At 44.6% G+C, this 15092-nt stretch overlaps 1 pseudogene; it reads left to right on the forward strand.

The window, feature by feature from the left end:
- The window catches only part of LOC115415912 (dual specificity protein phosphatase CDC14AB-like), a 25871-nt pseudogene extending 10779 nt beyond the window's left edge, over nucleotides 1–15092 (forward strand).

Here is a 15092-nt window from a genome sequence, read left to right on the forward strand (position 1 = left end):
TGTGTGTGTGTGTGTGTGTGTGTGCGTGCGTGCGTGTGTGCAGGGTGTGCGATTTGTCAAAAACACAGAAGGGGGATTTCTTTTTTCTTTTTTGGCAGAGGCGGGGGGGGCATACGTGGGGGTTCGGTCCATAACTAACGTAATAACTAATGCTGGCGTGAAACAAAAGTGAAACTTTACATCCTTTCAACTCCTTTACAACTTCCAACTCCCGGGTTCTATTCCTCTATTATACAGCGTGTGAGTGTGAGAGAGTGAGAGAGAGAGAGAGAGGGCTAGTGTCAGTGTTTTAGAACTACCGCAGTTCCTAGGGGCCAAACAACGTCCGCCTTATCAGCGTCTGTTTCCTCGTTGTTGTCTTTCACCTGAACCTGAACTGATCCCAAACTGGACTAGACTGATGGCAGAGGGTCTTCAGTCTCTTCTCTTCAGGTTCACATCATATTTGTTTTGTTTTTTTTAACCTTATGGAAGCAGCTGGTTCATTTTTCGAGTCATTGTGCACTAGTTCCATATGTCCGTGTGGAACTTGCGTGGATTTAAAGTTCCACATCGAACAACACCTTTCGTTCCTTTTTCTTTTTCTCAACATACTGTTTCGGTACAGCTGTGTACCGAACCGAACAGGTGTGTACCGAAATGGTTCGGTTCGGTACGTGTACTGTTACAGGCCTACTTAATTAACTAATCAATTAATTAATTACCTATTTATTTAAAGGACTAGTTCGACTGTTCTACAATAGAACCTGTTTATTCAAACGCAAAGGTGTACTCATAAATACTGAGTGGACAGAAATACAATTCCCAGGATGCATTTCACCATCAAACGTCCTATCACAGTTTCAGATTTGTGCTGAAGCCTTTATTAAATAAGGAGCTGAAGCAGAACCTGGACCCAGTCCAGTAGGGGTCACCCACCCTGGCCCAGAACCACAGTGGGTCAGGATGTGGCAGCCATTCAGAGAGCAGCTGTGTGTGCAGCAGAGCCAGTCAGCCAATCAGAGCTCAGCTGTGTCAGTGTGTGGTCATATGGTCAGTGCAGGTGGAACTGTGGTTCTGTTCAGTTCTACAGACACAGAACACACTGACATTCCCTGAGTAGGCTCTGGACCAGTCTGGTGGGGGTGTGGTCAGGTGGGTTTATCACATGGTGTCACATGACTGTACCTTGTGTTTCTGTTTCAGGCTCTGCAGCACGGATTCTTCGACTTTGAAACGTTCGATGTAGACGAGTATGAGCATTATGAGGTACAGTTTATAGAAAGAGGATTTATGTAGACAGTATAAAGTATATAGAAAGTGTATAGCGTGTGTATATTTGTGTGTGTATATCTGTATATGTGTATATATGTGTCTGCATATGTGTATTAAACCTGTGTTGTTGTTTTTTGGTTTTTTTTCGTAGCGTGTAGAGAATGGGGACCTGAACTGGATTGTCCCAGGGAAGTTCCTGGCCTTCAGCGGTCCTCATCCTAAAACTAAAGTAGAGAACGGTGAGTCCACAGACAGACGTCCACAGAAACATGTCCACAGTGGTCACATGACCACACCCTGGGACTAACGCTGGTGCTGGCTCTGCACCCTGCAGGTTACCCGCTCCACGCCCCTGAGGCGTACTTCCCCTACTTCAGGAAACACAACGTCACCGCCGTCGTACGCCTCAACAAGAAGATCTACGACGCCAAGCGCTTCAGCGATGCCGGCTTCAGCCACTATGACCTGTTCTTCCTGGATGGAAGCACGCCTAGTGACATCATCACCCGCCGCTTCCTGCACATCTGTGAGAGCACCGACGGCGCTGTGGCCGTCCACTGTAAAGGTAAGGACCGCCCATTTCCTGTCACCGCTGGCAGTCCCACACTGGTCCACCAGAGGACAGTGTGTGTCAGTCCCACACTAGTCCACCAGAGGACAGTGTGCGTCAGCCCCACACTGGTCCACCAGAGGACAGTGTGCGTCAGTCCCACACTAGTCCACCAGAGGACAGTGTATGTCAGTCCCACACTAGTCCACCAGAGGACAGTGTGCGTCAGTCCCACACTAGTCCACCAGAGGACAGTGTATGTCAGTCCCACACTAGTCCACCAGAGGACAGTGTGTGTCTTGTCCTCTGCTGACCACTCTGTTGACCACATGTCTCCTCTGATGACCACTGGTCTCCTCTGCTGACCACTCCTCTTGTCCGTCCTCAGCTGGACTGGGCCGGACGGGCACTCTGATTGGCTGTTACCTGATGAAGCATTACCGCTTCACAGCGGGGGAGGCCATCGCCTGGATCCGGATCTGCCGTCCGGGCTCTGTGATTGGACCGCAGCAGAACTTCCTGGAAGAGTGAGTACTGATGCATTCTGGGATTGGACACAAGTCTAAACACACCTGCATTCTACTATTTAGATTAAATAAAAGTCTAGACACACCTGCATTCTATTATTCAGATTTTAGGTGACCTTTGACCTTTGGCAGGTTGACTGAGGACAGACTGTCAGACATCCACCTCAATGTCCTGACAGGAGCACAGTCCCTTTGGTTTGAGGTGACCTTTGACCTTTGGCAGGAGCAGAGCTGGTCCTGTTGGTCCCTTTATCTGCTGGTGACCTTTGACATTTGGCAAAGCGTGCCCAGTTCGTTCCTTTATCTGCTCTTGTGTTTGTGTTTCCCTCTGTCTCTGACTTTCGGACCACAGTTGCAGTGCTGTGTGTTGTGGTTTCCATGGAAACTATCAGCAGACTCAGTTAAATCCAGCCTTTGTTTCCATGTTCAGTCTGGTACATTAACCAGAACCAGACAAACGGGACAGACACATATTAGAACCACATCATGTGACAGCAGCTTCACAACAAACACACCTGACCCAGTTAGAGCTGGATCAGAACCAGTTAGAGCTGGATCAGAGCCAGTTAGAGCTGGATCAGAACCACAGCCTCAGGTTCTGTTCTGGTACTGGTTCTGGTTCTGGTCTAGGGGTCCTGGTCCCAGACATGTGTAGGTTCTGTTCTGGTTCTGGTCCAGGGGTCCTGGTCCCACACGTGTCCTGCTTCATTCATCTGTATATTTCTGTGCATTCTGTTCAAACCTGCTTTAATGAACTCACGTGTTGACAGGAAGCAGGCGTCGCTATGGTTACAAGGAGATGGGCAGCGCTCCCAGAAGAACAGGACAGAAGAGAGGGCGGGGCCACACCTCATCAGCAGTATGGACCAACTCAGCCTAAGCCCCGCCCACAACACCGGCTCCGACCGACCGCAGGAGGTGATGCGTCAGACACGCCCACAAACACTGACACTGGGCGTGTAACATCAGACACGCCACAAACACTGACACTGGGCGTGTAACATCAGACACGCCCACAAACACTGACACTGGGCGTGTAACATCAGACACGCCCACAAACACTGACACTGGGCGTGTAACATCAGACACGCCCACAAACACTGACACTGGGCGTGTAGTGGCAGACACGCCTACAAACAGTGATACTGGGCATGTAGAGGCAGACAAGCCCAGAAACACTGACACTGGGCGTGTAGCATCAGACACACCCAAAACACTGACACTGGGCGTGTAGCATCAGACACACCCAAAAACACTGACACTGGGTGTGTAGCATCAGACACGCCCACAAACAATAACACTGGGCATGCAGCGGCAGACACACCCACAAACATTGACACTGGGGGTGTAACATCAGACACGCCCACAAACACTGACACTGGGCGTGTAACATCAGACACGCCCACAAACACTTACACTGGGCGTGTAGTGGCAGACACGCCTACAAACAGTGATACTGGGCGTGTAGCATCAGACACACACCAAAACACTGACACTGGGCGTGTAGCATCAGACACACCCAAAAACACTGACACTGGGCGTGTAGCATCAGACACACCCAAAAACACTGACACTGGGCGTGTAGCATCAGACACGCCCACAAACAATAACACTGGGCATGCAGCGGCAGACACACCCACAAACATTGACACTGGGGGTGTAGCATCAGACACGCCCACAAACACTAACACTGGGCGTGCAGCGGCAGACACGCCCACAAACACTGACACTGGGCGTGTAGCATCAGACACACCCAAAAACACTGACACTGGGCGTGTAGCATCAGACACGCCCACAAACAATAACACTGGGCATGCAGCGGCAGACACACCCACAAACATTGACACTGGGGGTGTAGCATCAGACACGCCCACAAACACTAACACTGGGCGTGCAGCGGCAGACACGCCACAAACACTGACACTGGGCGTGTAGCATCAGACACGCCCACAAACACTGACACTGGGCATGTATCGGCAGACACTGGGTGTGTAGTGGCAGACACTGGACGTGTAGCGGCACACGGTGGGTGTGTAGCGGCAGACGGTGTGTGATGGTGCGTGTGTTTCCTCCTGCAGAGCGACATGTTGGACTCAGTTCCAGGTCTGACTCAGGGAGACAAACTGAGAGCATTAAAGGGACGAAGAGCACCAAGAGGAGGAACTACTGGAGACAGGAGGTGAGGATGGACAGAGGGGACACAACAGACACAAACTGTTACCCTCCAGTCCAGTTCTGCCAAACTCATGTTAGTTCAGTTCCACGTTCAGCCCAGTTTGATCTGCAGTGGACCAAACCAGAAAAATAATAACAGTGATAAAAGTAAAATTATATTATGATCAGGTTTACATCTACATAGTTTCCTTAAAAATCTGAATAAGATGAGCAACTTGAATTGAATTCAGAAACACAAGTGTAATTTTAACAATATTCTGCCTCAGTTTATCATTTACACAAGTGTGTTACAATGACACAAAACATTTAGTAACAGGCAGAATATTGGTAAAACTGCGTTTACTTTTCTTAAGACATTTCCATTTGTTCATATTTGTTCAGGTTATTCACATTTTTTTTATAAAAGTATAGTTCGGTAATGTGAACATTTTCATGTAATTTTACTTTTTTACAGCAAAAAAAAACAGACAGGATTTGGGATTGTCACTATTTATAGGTTATAATGATAATATTTTACTGGTTCTGACCCACTTGAAATCTAATTGGACTGTTTGTGTCTGTATGTGGAACCTGAATTAAAATGATTTTGACACCATTGATGGTTGTTATCTTCAGTGTAATTTTTGCATTTCACAAATTCATCCTGCGGGTCAGATTGGACCCTTTAGTGGGCCGGATTTGGCCCCCAAGATGCATGTTTGACACCTGTGCTCCAGTCGGATGCAGGTGCATTAATAACAGTAAACTAATCAAATGGATCCAAACGTATATTAACGCTGGAAAAAGTGTTGTTCAATCAAAGTCCAAACTGACCAGAGTTTGTTTTTTTCACAGGGTCGAGGAGATGAAGATACACAGCAGGTCTGCCTCCCAGCCTCTGAGGTACACCTGATCTTTGACCTCTGACCTGTGACTGCACACACCTGACCTTTGACCTCTGACCTGTGACTGCACAAAACACCTCCAGAAAAATGATCAACAGTCAAAACATTCAGTCCAATCAATAGCTGTCCTAATCTAATCAATACCTGTCCTCATATGGATCTGTCTGTGTCTAGGTTATCGATGGGCGTGGCTCCAGGCCCCACCTCCCCACTCAAACTCTCCAAATTCCCAGCATCTTCTGCTTCAGCTGCAGCCAAGAGGATCGGCAGAAACCCGTCCACAGCAGCAACGAACCTGCGCAGGTCAGCTGACCTCTGACCTCACAGAGGCTCCTCCCCCTTCTGTGTCTGTCCTGTCAGCTGACCTCACAGAGGCCCCGCCCCTTTTGTGTCTGTCCTGTCAGCTGACCTCTGACCTCACAGAGGCTCCGCCCCCTTCTGTGTCTGTCCTGTCAGCTGACCTCTGACCTCACAGAGGCCCCGCCCCTTCTGTGTCTGTCCTGTCATCTGTCTGTAGGTCAGCTGACCACTGACCTCACAGAGGCTCCGCCCCCTTCTGTGTCTGTCCTGTCATCTGTCAGTAGTACTGTGCCTGTATTACTGTGTCAATAGTACTCTGTTTGTAGTACTGTCTGTAGTACTGTGTCAGTAGTAGTGTCTGTAGTACTCTGTAGTACTGTGTCCATAGTACTGTGTCTGTAGTACTCTGTCAGTAGTACTCTGTCTGTAGGACTGTGTCTGTAGTACTCTGTCTGTAATACTGTGTCTGTAGTATTCTGTCAGTAGTACTGTGTCTGTAGAACTCTGTAGTACTGTGTCAGTAGTAGTGTCTGTAGTACTCTGTAGTACTGTGTCCATAGTACTGTCAGTAGTACTCTGTCTGTAGGACTGTGTCTGTAGTACTCTCTCTGTAATACTGTGTCTGTAGTATTCTGTCAGTAGTACTGTGTCTGTAGAACTCTGTAGTACTGTGTCAGTAGTACTCTGTCTGGAGTACTTTGTCTGTAGCACCGTGTCAGTAGTACTCTGTCAGTACTACAGTATCTGTAGTACTGTGTTAGTAGTACTCTGTCAGTAGTACTGTGTCTGTAGTACTTTGTCAGTAGTACTCTGCCTATAGTACTGTGTCAGTAGTATTCTGTCAGTAGTACTGTGTCTGTAGTACTTTGTCAGTAGTACTGTGTCTGGAGTACTGTCTGTAGTGCTGTGTCAGTAGTACTCTGTAGGATTTTTTCAGTACTACTGTGTCAGTAGTACTCTGTCTGTAGTACTGTATCTGTAGTACTCTATTTGTAGTACTGTGTCCTTAGTACTGTGTCAGTAGTACTCTGTCAGTAGTACTGTGTCTGGAGTACTGTCTGCAGTGCTGTGTTAGTAGTACTCTGTAGGATTTTTTCAGTACTACTGTGTCAGTAGTACTCTGTCTGTAGTACTGTATCTGTAGTACTCTATTTGTAGTACTGTGTCAGTAGTACTCTGACAGCAGTACTCTGTCAGTAGTACTGTGTCTGTAGAACTGTCTGTAGTGCTCTGTCAGTAGTACTGTCAGTAGTACTGTGTCTAGGGTTAGGGTAAACCACTTTAATAGCTCTGGGTAAAAAAATCGACTGATTTCAGATCGATTATGATTAAATTTTGCGTAATCGATCAATAGTAGGTGAGATGGAGTTTTCAGAGCAGGACTGGACCCGGGTACTGCCCACACTACAGGCCCTACCCCAGAGGCCCTGCCCGTTCTACTGAACCTCCGCACCTCAGTTCCAGGATCAGCTTTTGTGTGATTAGCTGTTGTGCGTGTGCTGTGTTTTTTGTTTGTTTTTGTGTGATGTCAGTCCTGACTCCGCCTCTCCTCGTCTAGCTCTGCCCTATCCTCTCGGTTGGCCAGTTCCCTCAGTGACCTGTACGCTGCAGAAGTGGAGGAGGACCTGACGGCGCCGTACGCCTCCCTTGCTCCGCCCTCCTCTCTTGCTCCTCCCTCCTCCTCCTCTACCTCCTCCTCAGTGTCTGTTAACTCCTCCTCCATGGCTCCGCCTTCTCTGTCTCGCTATGCTAACATCCCCCGCGGCGGCCAACACGAGGTCAACAACAACAGTGCTTTGTTTATGGGGGCGTCGGCCAACCCGATGGGGAAAAGCCCTGCCTTCCTCCACAGCGGGCGACCGGGGCCTCCGGACGTGGGCGGGTACCGCGGCCAGGGCCCGTACGGTGCCGCCCTGAAAGGCCCATCAGGACGCTACCTGAGCCGCTCCATACCTGTAAGTCCTCTGACACAGCAGCAGCTCCTCCCACTTCTCTGTGATTGGCTCACTCTGTGGTGACATCACTAACACACATTCACAACGTGATGCTATTTGTTTGTGACACATGACCCAGAGAAGAGAGAAGCTCCTCCCTCTGAGTCATGTGACCAGTTTGGTCTGTTCTTAAGTAAACATGTGTGGAAGCAGTAGGTGGAGTCAAGTTTCAGAACCAGTGGGTGGAGTCAAGTTTCAGAACCACTGGGTGGAGTCGGTGCAGTTTCAGATGCAGTGGGTGGAGTCGGTCCAGTTTCAGAACTTTGGACCTGTCACTGTTTATTATTGGTTTATTATTATTGTGAGTACAGAAGGTGGAGCCTGTTTAGATTTAAGGAGCTTTTATTTAATTTCAAATGTGTGACAGGATTTATTCTGAGTAAATGTACAATCATCTGCATACAGATCTTCATAATCCACCTGTGATATCCCACAATCCAACAGCCAGTTTGTCTGAGCCCATGCTCACAGTCCCTGCCCACTCCACCCACATGGCCTCGCCCACTCCACCCACAGCTCCTGAGCCCATACTGTGATCTGTCCTGTCAATCGGAACATGAGACATTTGATCAAACATGGAAACATTCAAGTGGTGATGGAGGAGGAGTTCAACCAGTCTGTGCTCCAACTTAGACCTAACAGAAATAAGAAATAAGAGCTAAAAAGAATTAAAAGAAATAATAAATAATAACTTAAAATAACTAATACTAACTGATACTAACTAATTCTACGTACTCCCTCTGTCTTTACCTTTTGCCTGTTCCACTGGTCTGATTAGAACTCTGCTTCTGCAGTAAACGGCTCTTCAAAAGTTTTGCTGGAAAGTCATTCCTCTTTGTTTGCAACTGACGATATTTAGTGTAATCTGTTACTTCTGGGCACATTTCAGTTTGACACAGCAGCAGTCTATGAACGGACCTCCAGTAACATAAACAGAACAGAAGTGGGTTTAAGGCAGAAGCTGGAGGCGGGGCTGAGGGGTGGGGCTGGAGCCACGACACCCCACCAATAGAAACTCTGCTGTCATCCATCAGCATAGGCTCCACCCACTAAGGGCAGTTACATTCACAAGTAAAACTTATGAAGTGTCAAACAAAGAGGAGTGATTTCTAAACCAAATGACCTGTTTTTTTATTTCCACTGTCTGCTCTCAAATCTGTTTTTTAATGCAAATCTATTCGTTTTAAATGATGAATAAAAACACAAATGTGTCTGAATAGAGAACACATGTTCTGACACAGTGTAAAACTAACACAAATGTATCTAACCCTGCTTGAATGAATTTAAAATTCATTAACTCACACTAACATTCTGCTGCTGCTGCTGAGGAAGAAGACGACCAAGACCCACAGTGTTCATGTTTACATCCACATTGGGTACAGTTACATGATGTTTTTTTAAATCTGATTTATTTTCTCAGAAGAAATTAATTCAGAACTAAAGTATTTCCTCTTGTTTCCATGGAAATGTTAAACCTGAATAAAGGTTTACATGAGGCATTAATGAGGTAGATCAGTGAGCAGAAGGGTTTGTGCTGCAGTGCTCATGTTGCCTTGTTCTGGCAGCCCTTCTGTTAGCTTAGCTTAGCCCTTCTGGTATCTTAGCTTAGCATAGTCACTGCATTTCAGCCCTTCTGTTAGCTTAGCTTAGCATAGTCACTGCATTTCCATGGTCACACATATCCAGTTTTTTAAAGGTGATTTGTCTTTTCTCAGTGATTTTGTGAAATCCGATTCTAATTATTTCTTCAGATCTGCGACTTACTGCACTCATACAATCTATGGACTGTTGTGTTGACGGAAGTTGGAAAATCTTTTTGTTGGAAGGGATGCATGTGCTAAATTAGCTTTGCATTAGCGTTTTAGCTTTGCATTAGTTTTTATTTGCCCAGATTTTCTTCCTGCAGTAAGTCACATGACCATGATTTGAGCCTCAGTTTGTGATCATATTGACACCAGCGGACTAAAGGAATGATTAGGGAGAACTGAATTTACCAAAATCACTCATAAAATACTACAAATCACCTCTAAAAGCCTGGCTATGTCTGACCAGAGGAATGAAGCTATTATGCTAAGCTAGGCTAAGCTAAGCTAACGGAAGGGCTGCGAGAACAAGTCAATCGGTGCACTGCAGTGGGCTGAACTAGAAAAAATAATAACAGAATAGCCTATAAATAATGACAACTCCAAATTTTTGTCTTTGTCTTAGTGCAAAAATACCCATTAAATTATGAAAATACTTATTTTCATAAACTATCCAAACAAAAAATAAAACAAACTGAACAAATCTGAAAAAACTGAAATTTAAGTTAAAAAACTTAAGAAAAATCAGTGTAATTTTCTCAGTCTTCTTCCTCCACTTCTCATTAGTCCATGTGCATTCTGGATCAGATCTACAAAGACACTAAACACTGAGGAACAGGAAGAAAAGTTCAAACTGGATTGAATTTAATAGACATTTCAGGTTGGTCACATTTGTTCAGTTTATTCACATTTTATTGGTACAGGAGAGTTTGGAAATGGAAATATTTTCAGAATGTAATTGTTTTGTTTTTTTTTAACGCTATAAAAAAATTAAGTGGTTAATTCCAGATTTTTTTTTTTGGCTTAATTAAAGATTTTTTTTTTTTTTTACTTAATTGAAGTTTGTTTGTTTTTTTGGCTTAATTCAAGGTTTTTTCCTTAATTCAACCTAATTTTTTTTTTTTTTTGCTTAATTCAAGACTGTGGAATTTTTGCACTTGGCAAAAACATCCCAGGGGCTGAACAGGACCCTTTGGGGGGGACACATTTGGGCCCCGGGACACATGTTTGACACCCCTGCATTAGTGCATGACAAATGAATGAATCCAAACCTAGTGTTGAACTGTTCCTTCAGGGTTGTCCAGGTTGGTAGATCCCATCAGAATAGCCCACTGGAACGCTTTGGGAAGACTAGACTGCAGTGCAGATTCTTCCACCAGCGCAGAATGTATGCGTCATCGCCACAGGACAAGACACTGAGCATGTGCAGAATGGAAGGAATAAAGTCCAAACAGAATAAAGGGTTTACATGTGCCATTACATTTAATCCCAACTATTCTTTTTCAACTGGAATAAGGTGTTTACATGGACATCGAAAATAGGATCAAACCTTTCAACAGATTAAACTAGGAAGAAAGTTGTCATGAAAACGCACAGATTGTAGCCATCCTTCCCATAGATCTGTGAACTCAAACATATGCAGGAACTTTCTGTAGAAGCTCCTCCCAGTCCTGTCTGTTGGACACCAGACTGGTTCTCCATCTCCTGCTGATTGTCTTTTTACTGACCTGCAGCATTATTCCAGTCCATTTGTACTCATCCCTTCTGAACAGATTTACAGAATCAATGTTTCCCAAGTACAAAATTTCAAGTGTGGCGGGGGTTTCAACACCTGTTGCTTCATCTAGAACCTTTTTTATTTCCCTCCAATATTTCTTTTAGGGCTGGGCAAGTTAATGCGTTATTACTGCATCAACGCATTCATTAAATAACGCCGACAGTTTATTTCTCTCTCCCGTTACTGTCGTTTTATTCTAACTCCTATTCCTCTGCTTGTGTGTAGCAATTAGCTGCAGATAGACAACAGGTTTACCAAGAAAAGACGGACACCCAAAACTTGTGTCCAAATCTGTTCCTGTAGACTCACTGTAAAACTGACACATACAAACAAAATATGTCTGAGTTCTGTTCACTGCCTTAGTACATTTACATGGCATTATACATTTAAATGAATGGGAAAAAGATTGCTAGCTCGATGCTAACTTGAATGGGAAAATCCATATACATGCTAACGATTAGCATTTACAGATTAATTTAAGATTTACAACGTCTTTTTATCCATCAGCAAAGGTTCACATCAGAGATATTTGATGCAATTCATTCTGACAGCAACTGAACAGAAAATACTCACAGACAAACGTTTTTGGGGCCATACAAACAGAGTGAAAGAAACGTGTCTGTTAGTTCCTTCTTATGTCTGAACTGACTACGGGAACACTGCAAGGAAAAAAACATTGTTAGTGACACTTATTCTGACCACTAGAGGGCCCCCTTTGACCACGAGAGGACCCCTTTGACCACTAGAGGGCCCCCTTTGTTTACTTTGAACAACTGAACATCACATATTATTGGTCTTATTAGTATTAGTACTTATTAGCGGGCTTAAGACTCCTGTCAATCACTCACAACCAGAAATAAACATGTGTGGACATAAACGTGTAAAAGTAGCGGTCTGTTCCATGGACATTTTCATTTTGAACGTCTTCAGATGGTGGGGGTGAGAAGAAGCACTGACATGTGCAACTATTTTTATCACTCGAGTACTTCAGTCTGAAATACCACTGAAAATTAGTGATGGGACTTTTGGCTCTTTGAAGGGAGTCGTTCAATCAGGAGCCGTTCACTGAAAAGAGCCATTCAAAAGACTGACTCTTTTATGTTTTTGGCATTATTTTGAAACGCCAATGTTTTAATGACTAAATAGGCTACATGTGATGATTGACATTACATTTTAAAGGTGTTTAATTGGCGCGGCAGTAAATATTATCTTACTGTAAAAAAGAATCGTTAGTTCAACATGTGTGGGTTAAATCCATGACATGAGAGGTGACAGTAGAGTCTAATGTATGTATGTTGGTAAATTGACAGGCAATTGGACACTCCCTCGAAAAAAAAAAAAAAAAAAATGAACGGTTCTTTACAAAGACTAGGTTCTCATCGTTCATTCAAAGAACCGTTCAAAAGATTCGATTTGTTCGTGAACATTATATCACTACTGAAATGCCTTTCAGTAGTGATGTGATGCCGGCAAACCCCCCCCCATATAACTATGCAATTAATTGCAATTAAAAATTTCAATCGCTGCCCAGCACCAATTCCTGTATTAGGGGGGCACCCCCAAAAGATGTGACAGTGATCTGCTTCTGGAGCTCCACCAGACCTCCACCATGTTGGATGTGCAGACTTTGTCTGTGCAGGAGTCCAGAAACCCTCCTTCTGTTCTTCATCCATCCTCCCTCTGACAGACAAGAGTTACTAGTTTTCCACTGGTCTGCACAGGTCTGCTCCAGTCCTCTCTAAACACAACACTGGCTCTTCCTTTTCAGTCTTTCTCTCATATCCTGTGGTGTTCACTGTTAGATCCTCCAGTGCTTCGTACACTTTTCAGATAACTTTAACACTCCGCTCTGATTTGGAGGAATCTGAAAACATGTTCTATTCTTTTCAACCACACAAACCCTGGTGTTCATTCCATCCAACCATGTCCTGATATAAACCGGTCCTCTGTACCTGGTTTGTTTTGTCTAAAGGCAGAACACACTGTGGTTACCTGGTTTGTCTGGTACTATAATTATCAGCAAAAAAATGACAGTTTTCTGTGAATAATTTCTGGAGTTTGTGTTTCTATAATGTTATGAATAAATGATAATAAAAAATATTTCAATCTAGATTTTACAGTTAACCATGTCAAACTGTTGTGCATTGTGTTTCTAATAGTTCTGTTTGTTCAACCCAAAACAATTTGTGCCGATTTCAGGGTTCTCACTAGGATTTTTTCACAGTGTAGGGGCACCACGTACATGGTGCCAGTTTTGTAGGGGGAACATTTTGAAATTTCTAACTCTCTGAAACACTATTTCCTGCATTTTGAGGGGCAAATTTGAGGAATGAAGCCAAAAAACGATGCGATATTCCCCTTGTGTTTGGCGTTGCTCCCACGCTTCAACGCAGACGTGATCATAGAAAAATATTCACTTGCACGAAATTCGGGATAATGGGAGTGGCACTCACACTACACACACACACACACACACACACACACAGGCTAAAGTTTAGATCTAATTTTCCACGGGTGATGGGTCCATTTAAATCAGATAAATTGATTGAAGTCTCATTGTCAGCCAATGAGTGTAAGGCAAGTGATGTTGGTGGGCGGGGTCAGACAATACCAAGGCACACAAAGGGGTGTGGCTTCTACTGTTGTCATTTCCTGTCTGCAGCACTTTGAGCCAAAACAAAGGAATAGATTTATTCACATTCAAATCTGGTTCTCCTTACACTGGACCATCACACACACACACACTGTAATGTTGTGTTGTTGCAGCAGTCAAAGGGGGCCCTCTGGTGGTGGAATAAGTGTCAGTGGTGTGTGTTTTGTCCTTTGGGCGTTACCGTAGTCCGTTCAGACATGGAAGGAAGTAGCAGACACGTGTGTGTCATTGTGTTTGTATGGACACAAAGAACGTTTGTCTGTGAGTATTTTATGTTCAGTTGTTGTGCTAATGAACAGTCAAACCTGTCTGTGATGGAAACTTTTGTTGTTAGATTAAAAGACGTTGGAAATCTTGAGTCGATCTGAAGATGCTAATCGTTAGCATGTCTATGGATTTTCCCATTTATGTTAGCATCAAGCTAGCGATCTTTTCTCATTCATTTGAATGTATAATGCTATGTTAATGTGCTGGAACAAAGAACAGAACTGAGACATGTCTTGTTTGTATGTTACAGTTTTACACTGAAGTCTGCAGTAAAAGCTTTGGACAGAAGTTTTGGGCGTTCGGCTTTTCTTGGTTAAACCTGTTCTCTGTCTGCAGAGCTACAGCTGTACACACAAGCAGAGGCAGAATACAGCCAAAAAACACCGCTACGCTGGTGGAAAGACAGCGGAGCGGGGCAAAGCTCAGCGTCAGGGCCCCGACGTTCAATGACGCTGACGAGAACCCTGGCTTTATTCTGTGTGACTGGCAATTTGTGTCAATTATTTTCATTAGTATTTGACCAAAACACTGAGGCGGAATCCATCTGAGATCAGACTAATGACTGAACTAAGAGCTGGGTCAACCACTGGGGAATACGTTTCTTACAGTGTCTAATCATTCCTATACTCTGACCCAAAAGGGAGTCCACTTTGGTTCTGAGTCCACTTTGGGTTGGGGTTGGGTCCACTGTGGTTCTGACTGCTCTTTAGTTCTGGTTCTGGTTCTGAATGCTCTGTGGTTCTGGTTCTGGTCCCGTCTGGTTCTGACTGCTGGTTCTGTGTTTTTTCTTTCAGTCTCTTCAGTCGGAGTTCATCCAGTACTAAACCCGCCCATCTGCCCTGACCACACCCACCATTACCCACAATCCTCCTGTGCTGGTGGAAGGGATGCTGCTGGAGCCACTGAAGGAACACTGGGAGGAGCTAACAAGCTAACAGCGCTAATGGGCTAACAGAGCTACCAGCCCTAATGGGCTACCAGCGCTAATGGCGCTAACGGGCTAGCGGCTGCTCGTGTTCATCCTGTGTGTAAATACTGACGTCTGTTTGAACAAGATGAAGATTTATTTAGATAAAGAAATATTTTATATTTGTTATCTGTGAAAAAGAAGAAGATGATGTATTTTTG

Source organism: Sphaeramia orbicularis, unplaced genomic scaffold (assembly GCF_902148855.1).
Source record: "Sphaeramia orbicularis unplaced genomic scaffold, fSphaOr1.1, whole genome shotgun sequence".
NCBI classification, from domain to species: Eukaryota; Metazoa; Chordata; class Actinopteri; order Kurtiformes; family Apogonidae; genus Sphaeramia; species Sphaeramia orbicularis.